The sequence below is a fragment of the Rhododendron vialii genome, chromosome 1a (assembly GCF_030253575.1).
Source record: "Rhododendron vialii isolate Sample 1 chromosome 1a, ASM3025357v1".
NCBI lineage: Eukaryota > Viridiplantae > Streptophyta > Magnoliopsida > Ericales > Ericaceae > Rhododendron > Rhododendron vialii.
Genome location: NC_080557.1, coordinates 8,181,156 through 8,190,053, shown reverse-complemented (window position 1 = coordinate 8,190,053; position 8,898 = coordinate 8,181,156).

Here is an 8,898-nt window from a genome sequence, read left to right as displayed (position 1 = left end):
TTGGTTTTTAGGGAAGGTATTCATTTTTGGAATATATTGAGCGGAGAGAAATAAATACTGAAATAAGAATAATAATTAGGGAAAAAATTTATTGAAAATTGTGCACAGACAAATAGGGTTGGGTCTAGATGGAATATTGAGCGGAGAAAAATAGATACGGAAATGAGAGAAATAGTTGGGGAGAAAATTTATGAACGGTTTTGCTGATCTCCGCTCAGTGGGCGGAAGATAATATACACATAATTCCAAACAAGTTCGGATATCAATTCATATCTCATGGATATATAATACACTTTCACAAATATCAATATATCTTTCTCAGATATCAATGCACATTTTTACCTATTATCCTACCCTTTTGAGCAGATGTTAGAATAATCCACAAAAATCATACGCCGAGAGAAAATGTTGGGTCACGTAGACCCAAACCAAACATAGTCGGTTTAAGAGCATTTAAGGACCACATATTTTATGGGGTTCATACATTAATTGTAGACTCAACGAAAATGTGTAGTTTTGAAATGATCAAAAGCATTATGTGACGGTGTTCCAAACAAACTGAGAATAATCTCACGTAAAATAAAACCATTTTAATATTGTTAGTTGTATCATTGGGAATGCAAAATATGAATCTGATCAAATTTTGAAATGTGAAATAATTTTAGTCAAAATTGGTAAATGGACCCAACCTGAAAATGACGTGGACGTGATTAGGAACCTGAAAGTGGGGTTTTTCTTTTTTGATAGAGAAAGGAAATTGTTAGGTTTTTTTTTTGTCACGGCGATATATACATCAGTGGGGGTTAGTGGAGGTGTTAGAGTTAGCACAGGAAGACCAGAAGCTATCCATAACCCTGGTCCCCTAAAGGGTCTGCCCTCTGTGGGGCTCGAACCCAAAACTTTCCACAAATGAGAGGCAATGACTGACCAATTGCATTAAGCCTTCGGTAATACTCCTTATTTATTTACTCTTTTTCTTTGTTTTTATCACATGGACCTTAGGGTCCGTTTGATTAGCGATATAATGATAGAAAATACAAGAAAAAGAAAAAACACATATTTTTTTTGTCTTCACTTAAATAAGAATATCTTAGAAACTGATAGAAAATGAATTTTTCTGTCCAACCCTCTAAAGCATAAGAACTTGCTTTACTTTTTCTCACAAAATGTGAAGGAAAATTTTATTTTTTTGAGAAAATCAATAGCAATTACTCTAACTTTCTTCTTTGTCCTCTTCCCTCCACATTTTCTCTTCTAATTTCGGCAATTTTATTCCCTTCAAACAAGAATATCTTATTTTCTCTATTATTTTCTTGAAAAAAATTTCTTTTTCTTTTCTTTCGCTTCACTTTCTATTTTGTTTTTCTCGCTAATCAAATTGACCCTTATGGTCCTTATTGTTTACGGTGGTTCTAATCGTTTATCGTATATATTGTGAGGAAGAAAAAATAATAACTTTTCAATAAATAGCTGAATCAATTACTTTTTTTTTTTGGTAATACAGGATGTCCCCAGCTAACTTCCATCCATCTCGAACTAATCCCTCATACAGCCGTTTCACAGGCTTACAGGTTAAAAATAGACAGCACAAAATAGAAGTTCGGAAGGTTACAGAAAGATGGAGTGTGCAAGGGAGCTCATCTCCTAAAACTTGGGTTGCGATAGCTAAATAGCCTAATTTCTGTGATGTACGGATTTTTATATCAAATGAATATTGATTTTATTGTGTAATTGTTGTTCTCGATGAGGATTAAAAATTAATGAAGGATTTCGATCAGTTAAAACTTAAAATCGACATGAAAGAGGCCCACAACAGACCGAACAAGACCCTCTAATTAATACCGCGGGAGAGGATCATGCTCCATATATATACAAATCCTATCATGTAGTCAAGAGACCTTAATTTGATCTAACGGTATTAGAAGTGCACTTAGTGGCCAAAAGAAAGGATGTTCGAATTCAAATTTTCTTTTAAAATGTTAATCTAACTATTCTAACACTAGGTGCTAGAAAAACAAACCTCCGCATGCATGGGACTTGAATACATATGTTGTAGGATACATCACATGTCGTTTACATCATCCTTTTTTTTTTCTTTTTCACGGAACGTTTACATCATCAAGACCGTAAAATTTAAGATGTACGAGTATAGTATCAGTAACTCTAGAATTTCACGGGGCACACCGGCAAAAAGCAGAAGGACAGGGTATAGTATCAGTAACTCTACAATTTTCACAAGTACCAAAGGGAATTGAAGAACACTTCCCATAACCTGTTTCTCAATAGGAACATCAATTACTAATGAATTTGTTTTAGCAGAAGGCCAGGGTCTTGAGCAAGTGAAAGAAAAGGTTAATTATCTTCAAAAATATTTCCATCAATCAGGGGCGGCTCTAGGTTTTGAGGTCAGGGGTGGCAACAACGTAAACAACAAATTAAATTTCTATGATACGAAATTTGCTATAGAAAAAGAAATTCATTCGACGATATATATACATCATTGCTACAAACACAAACATCTGAAAATATTTTGCGAATCACAAGCATATTAAAAATGACATTTTGTCAGGCTGGATTTATTTATTCTTCGTGGAGTTATGTTATTTACTTGCGCGTTCTCAAATTAGAGTGGAATTTCATATGCATTGCTATAAAATAAGCGTTGTAAGCCTCCTAGGGAAAATTGGTCGAGTTTGAATAACAAGAAAAACAGAGAGCTTTCTCTACAAAGCGAGTTTGTGAGTTTTGTTCTCGTATTTGTTCTTATTTTCATACACTTCCATGTATCACTGAGGTGTAATTTCCAGCGCAAGGGTACTAGCTAGCTCATTGTCTTTGTGGGTCTTTTTTGTCGTTTTATGTGAACTTTTTTTCAATTTTTTGCTACATTTTATTCAATTCTGTACTTCTTCTCATAGAGACGGAAAACATGATTTAGAAATTTAACCAAATTTAATAAAAAAAAAAAAAACAACCAAAAAGAACATGTCGAAAAATCTAGGAAAAGTTTGGTCGGGCCTGTAATTAAGTGAGCCTGCATGCTTGATCAAGTGTGGCTCTCGGCCATTCCATGAGAAGAGCTACTTTTCTTTCCAAATCTTTGGCTAACTACATTAAACCTAACATATAGTAGGCATTAAACCTAACATATAGAAGACAGAGTCTAGGGTTTTTTTTTTTGAAATGGAACTGCATTAAACCTAACAAATAGTAGACAAGAGTTCTAGCCACTAGGGTATTTCACTCCATATATTAGAGTCATTGGAAATAAAACTACTCCGTAGAACAGAATTAAAAGTAACTAAAGATTGTACGTCACAACGGTGTTTAGCCATCTTTATCTGCGCATTTGTTGCCTTACCGGTGCAAGTCATAATCATTTGACTTTAGCGTTCAAGTTGGCAAGGATTGAGAACCTGCAACAGGAGATGAATCTGGCTTCTCTGTAGTTTGTTGTTGGATTGTAGAGTGCCGTTCTTGTGATCCTAGCTATTCAAAAGTATTTTTAACGATTCAAATTTTAGCAAAATTCTTTCAAAGAAAAGAGTTTTTTTTTTTAAAACCGGACCGCTAAATGCAAAAAATGAATGGCTACTATAAAATGACAGAGACCTCTCTACAGTTCAAGTACAAGTACAGAGAAGCCGGATTCATAAGAGGTAGTATCATTTATTATGCTGACCACATTGGACGCGATAATACACGTCTTATATCATTATCCTTATTGTCAATAGAAAAAGTATGCTTTGGGGGACAACTCAGGCCCCATTCTAGAACTTAAAAAAGATTCTTATTTTTTAAGAAGGTAATTTCAAGCTCAAAAATTATAAATTTATTGAAATCTAAAAATATGCATTATAGATCTTATTTGAAAGATCTCGATGAGATCTTTTATACGATGTAAAAAAAATAAAAAAAAATTTTTTATTTACATTATTTTTTAGTTTAAAAATGAAAAAATATTTTTCATTTAAATTAAAAATATTCTTTCATTTACTTATTTTTTTAGAAGGTTTTTGGAACGGGGCTTCATCGGTTCCACCATTATGGATGATTGACTATCAAATAGTGAGAAAATTGACTCGCTAGGTTCATGGGACCCAAGAACTACTTTTGTTATTCAAGTAGTTCAAAAGTTATGGAGAAAATTTGACTTTCACACTCCAAAAGTTATCATTTGCACTTCAAAAGTGGAGTGCGCAAATTAATTATATATAGGGATTGATTTTTCACACCGTTTTTGGAGTGCAGATGCCAGATAGTAAATTTTGGAGTGTGAAAATTGCCCCTCAATTTTTTCTAGCAAGTTCTTCTTCTTCTTTTTTGGTTTTTCTGTGATCAAGAAAGAAATAGATTCGAAATACAAAGTACAATTGTCCTTGTTCCGCTAAGATTCTTATTTTTTAAATACTTATATTTTTGTTTTACGAGATAAGTCATTCTCTCATGATAGATCACTTTTAATTTAAAAATAAGTGCTTATTTAAAAAATATAAAATTTATTTTTCTTAACAGAATGAAACCTGACTTAAAATAGCATAATAGCGACCACACAAGTTGATGACAACTTCTCATACTGAATTTTCTAAATTATTTCATGGTAATTGGTCACATGAGTCATGAGTATGCCTTTTAAAAATCAAAAAGTCTAACATGTTATTGAAACCACGTTATTATAATTTATTTATATATACCGGCCCATCAAATCATTAAATAAGGCAATTAAGCACTTGAAGCACATAGAAGTAATTCGGTTCTACTGTTGGTCAAAAAAATCCTTAAATATCGCAACTTTGTTTTCACTTGCCCTTAAAGCTAATATCGGATTGCGACATGTTAGGTAAAGTATTGCTGTTGCGTCAGATTACACTACAACAAAAATTCAATTGGGTGATGAATGAAAATCGTCACAAATTGTATATTTTTTGTCACAAATAAAATAGGTGACGAAAAATAATTTGTCAACTAAAGGTTGTCGAGGATTCCTACCTAGTGACGAAATCTATTTTTCGTCACCTATAGTGCCTTTTGATGACGAAATATTTTGTCACCAAAAAGTGAATAATTTGTGACGAAATTTTTTTCCTCTCTTATTGTGCTTTTTGATGACGAAATTTTTTGTCATCAATTATTCTTTTTAGCGACGAAAAAATTCGTCACCAATGTGACACATCGGTGACGAAATTTTTCGTTGCAAAAAATGTTTTCATATGGAAAAAAAAATCATTCTTTGACACATCGGTGACGAATTTTTTCGTTGCAAAAAATGCTTTCATATGGAAAAAAAAATCATTCTTTCTTGCTCCTGCTGGGTTTCGAACCCGAGTCCAATGAGTTTTTCGCGCAATTTCTAACCAACTGCACTACACACACTTTTCAATAAACATTTGAAATATCTAATATATAACACATATGTTTAATATGAAAATATATTTCGAATGTAATTTTGAACCTTTAAACATTAAAATTAGCAAATTTGATAAACATGAAAGTTGTAGGCAATTGAGTTATTGTTCAAACCCAATTTGAATTATCTCAATCAGAGTTTTTAGTAAAGAGTTACATCCGAAATACTTTTAGTAACAAAGCGCAATTCATAAATTTCGTCACGAAAGGTGCCCATTTGACAACGAAATATATTTTTCGTCGCTGAAAGCGTTAAAATGGTGACAAAAAATAATTTCGTCACCAAAGTTAAGCATTTGGTGACGAAATAAATATTTCGTTACTAAATTGCTCTCATTTGGCGACGAAATATATTTTTTGTCACCAAATGATTATCTTTGGCGACGAAAAATAATTTCGTCACATTTTTTAAGTTTTCGGCAACAAAAAATGTATTTCATACCAAATGGATACCTTTGGTGACGAAAATATTTTTTTCGTTGCTAAATAGGTATAATTGGTGACGAAATTATTTCGTCACGGAAGTTATCAAAATAGTGACGAATTTATTTTTTCGTCGCCAAATATACTCATTTAGTGACGAAATTAAATTCCGTCGCCACTTTTTCGTCACCAATTTTAATTTTTCTTGTAGTGTTATGTTTGAATTAGGAGGAAAGATATCGATTGCCTTGTGATTTTCTCATTTTGTATTTGTTAGACGATTAGTTTAGTTTTGTCCAAGTTCTTTGCAATGATCTCCGTTTTTTAAGTGCCACTAGATATTTATTAATACAATCTTCTCAATTTTAACAAAAAAAAAAAGGACACGAGGATTGCTCGATGTATAAATGATGTAGAACACGTGGTGGCCCAATTTCATGAGCAATTGGACCGGTCGAATCCTCGGAAGCCCAAACATTGCTTAATTGCAAATTCCCTGAGTTGGCAAATTTTGGACGAGCTCGGATCGGGTCCAAACTTGATGGGCTAACTTATTTTCGTGTTGCGGTCAAGGCTCACCACCCTAAGTTGTGTGCCATAGTGTTTTTTGGCCCAATTCCTTTGTTAAGGCCTTCAATTTATGCTCTTTGCCGTTTCAGGAAAGTATTAAATCGTTAATAACTCTTAGGGGCTGTTTGATAAAATCGAAAATTGAAACTGAAAGCTAAATTTTTTAAGCTGAAAAACTATTTGATAAACATATTAAATACTGAATTAAAAATTGATGAATTAAATTTAGTTTTGATTCTAGTTAATTTTGTGATTGTGCTGGTGTTGGTGATGGAGGTAGAGTGATGGTGGTGTGATACTGGCGGTGAAATGATGGTAGTGCAATGGTGGCGTTGTGGTGGCGGCGGTGGCGATGGCATAGTAATAGTGGTAAGGGTGGCGTGGTAGTGGCGGTGGTGGAGTGATAGTGGTAGGGGTGGAGTGGAGTAGCGTGGTAGTGGTGGTAGTGTAGTGGTGGTGGTGGTAGTGGAGTAGTTGTGGTGGTGGTGGCATGGTAGTTGTGGTGGTGGTAGAGTGATGGTGGTGGTGGCGGTGGCAGTGTTGGTGGTGGTAGGGTGATGGTGGTGGTGGCGTTTTGGTGGTGGTGGAGTGATGGTGGTTGTGGTGGTGACAGCGTGGTAGTGGAGTAGTGATGGTGGTGAAGTGGTGGCGATTGTAGTGGTGGTTGAGTGACAACAGTGGTGGTGGTGGTTGAATGTAAGCATATAAGAATTTAGAGCTACTTAATTTTTATCAACTATTTATATCATATTTTAAATAGCATTTAATCTGTTAAGCAAAGTAAAATGTGATTATCAAACCTACTTAATCACTTATTACTTAATTCTTTTAGTTTTAAGTGCTGAATATGAGATATCAAACAACCCCTTAGACTATGATTCCGTATTTCAGTTTCAGTTGATTCTTTATGGAAAAGTCCCGTTTTTTCTTTCTTTTTTTTAATTCTATTATTTTCCCCAAATTTTTGAAAACTTCATTTTTAAGTTAGGATTTTGCTATAATATTCAGACTTTATCTTTTTCTCTCGTGGACTCGAGTTTATCATTCGTTTGGATTGCTACGTAACTAATCTATTTGTTAATTCTGCTCCGCTGTGTCAGTATAATTAATATTGGACATGGCTTGTCGGCAGTTTGCACGTATAGTTGGTTGTCGGCCCTGTTGGGTTCAAATCGTAGAGCTCATTGAGTACACACATGCAATTGACTAGGTAACTATGGCCACAAATCTTGAGGTAGAGTGTCACAGGGAGATCTCGAGGTAGAATGTCACGAGAAGCTTAATTGAAGAAAGCAACACATGGAATTAAGGCAATGTTCAATATACAAAGAACCTTGAAGACTCCAGAATTTTTATAAGTTGTTCGGATTGTTCCTAAGTATTCTATAAGAATATTATTTTACTACATACTATTAGAACATTCAAGAAGATTATAAAATATCGTAGAAAAAGTATTCTAGATATTATTAAGATCCTTCAGGAGAGCTTACGTTGATCGTAAGATCAAGTCGATCCTAACCCACCATTGTGGAGGTGGAAGGCTATATAAAGGTAAACAATCTGAAAATGTATGCTTTGCAATAAATCAACTTAAAGTATGGCTTTACTTCACAATAAGGAGACAACAGCATTGGTTGCCTCCGGCACCACTTTGAGCATCTTGAACAACCTAACCATGTTTTTAGTCATTTTGGTTAGGAAAAGTGTCTCAGCTAGCCACCAAACAAGTGCAACACCCAATAGTCTAGCCATTTGCCTCTAGAAAATCACAAAAATCATATATATACACACATATATACGCATATACATATAAACCATTAAATATTCCAAAAACCCGGCCGAAGAAACTCGCTGAAGTCGAAGCAAATCAGAGAAACTCAGAACTCGAAGAGAACAATAGAAGAACTATATAAGGTGAAACTGTTTCATTTATAAGACTTTACATAACATGTTTAGCGCTTCCCAATTGGAAAAGAAGTTTTTCTTGATCTTTCCCCCCATCAGTTTTTCTCAACCAAATTCACCAGTTGCTTCGTTTTAGCCTCGTTCCTTTGATATCGTATATTAGGTCCTCAAGTGAAATTCTTTCAAAAAATGAAGCAATGTATATGTCATTCTTGTCGTCAAACGACTCCACAAATCGACCAACGTGTTCCCCACTCTTCAAAATCATCTGTCCGAAGGACACTCCCTCAATCCAGTGGAATAGAAGCTCATGTGCCATATACTTGTCTCTAACAAACAATGAAGCTAGTGAGAGTTGTAGGACTAATTATGTTTTTTTCCCAAACTATGAACATCTAAAATAGATAATATAACATTGAGAATTCTACCTTAATCAGATTCAGGACAACTTTTCATTTCGTTTCCCGATTGGGAGACAAGCCACGTTTTCCTGAAAAACCCTTGGCCTAGCTCTTTGACGATTGTATACCTACACAAGAATTTAAAAATATATGGTCGGAATTCATAAATGCCTTAGTATTTCTGGGCCTTTAC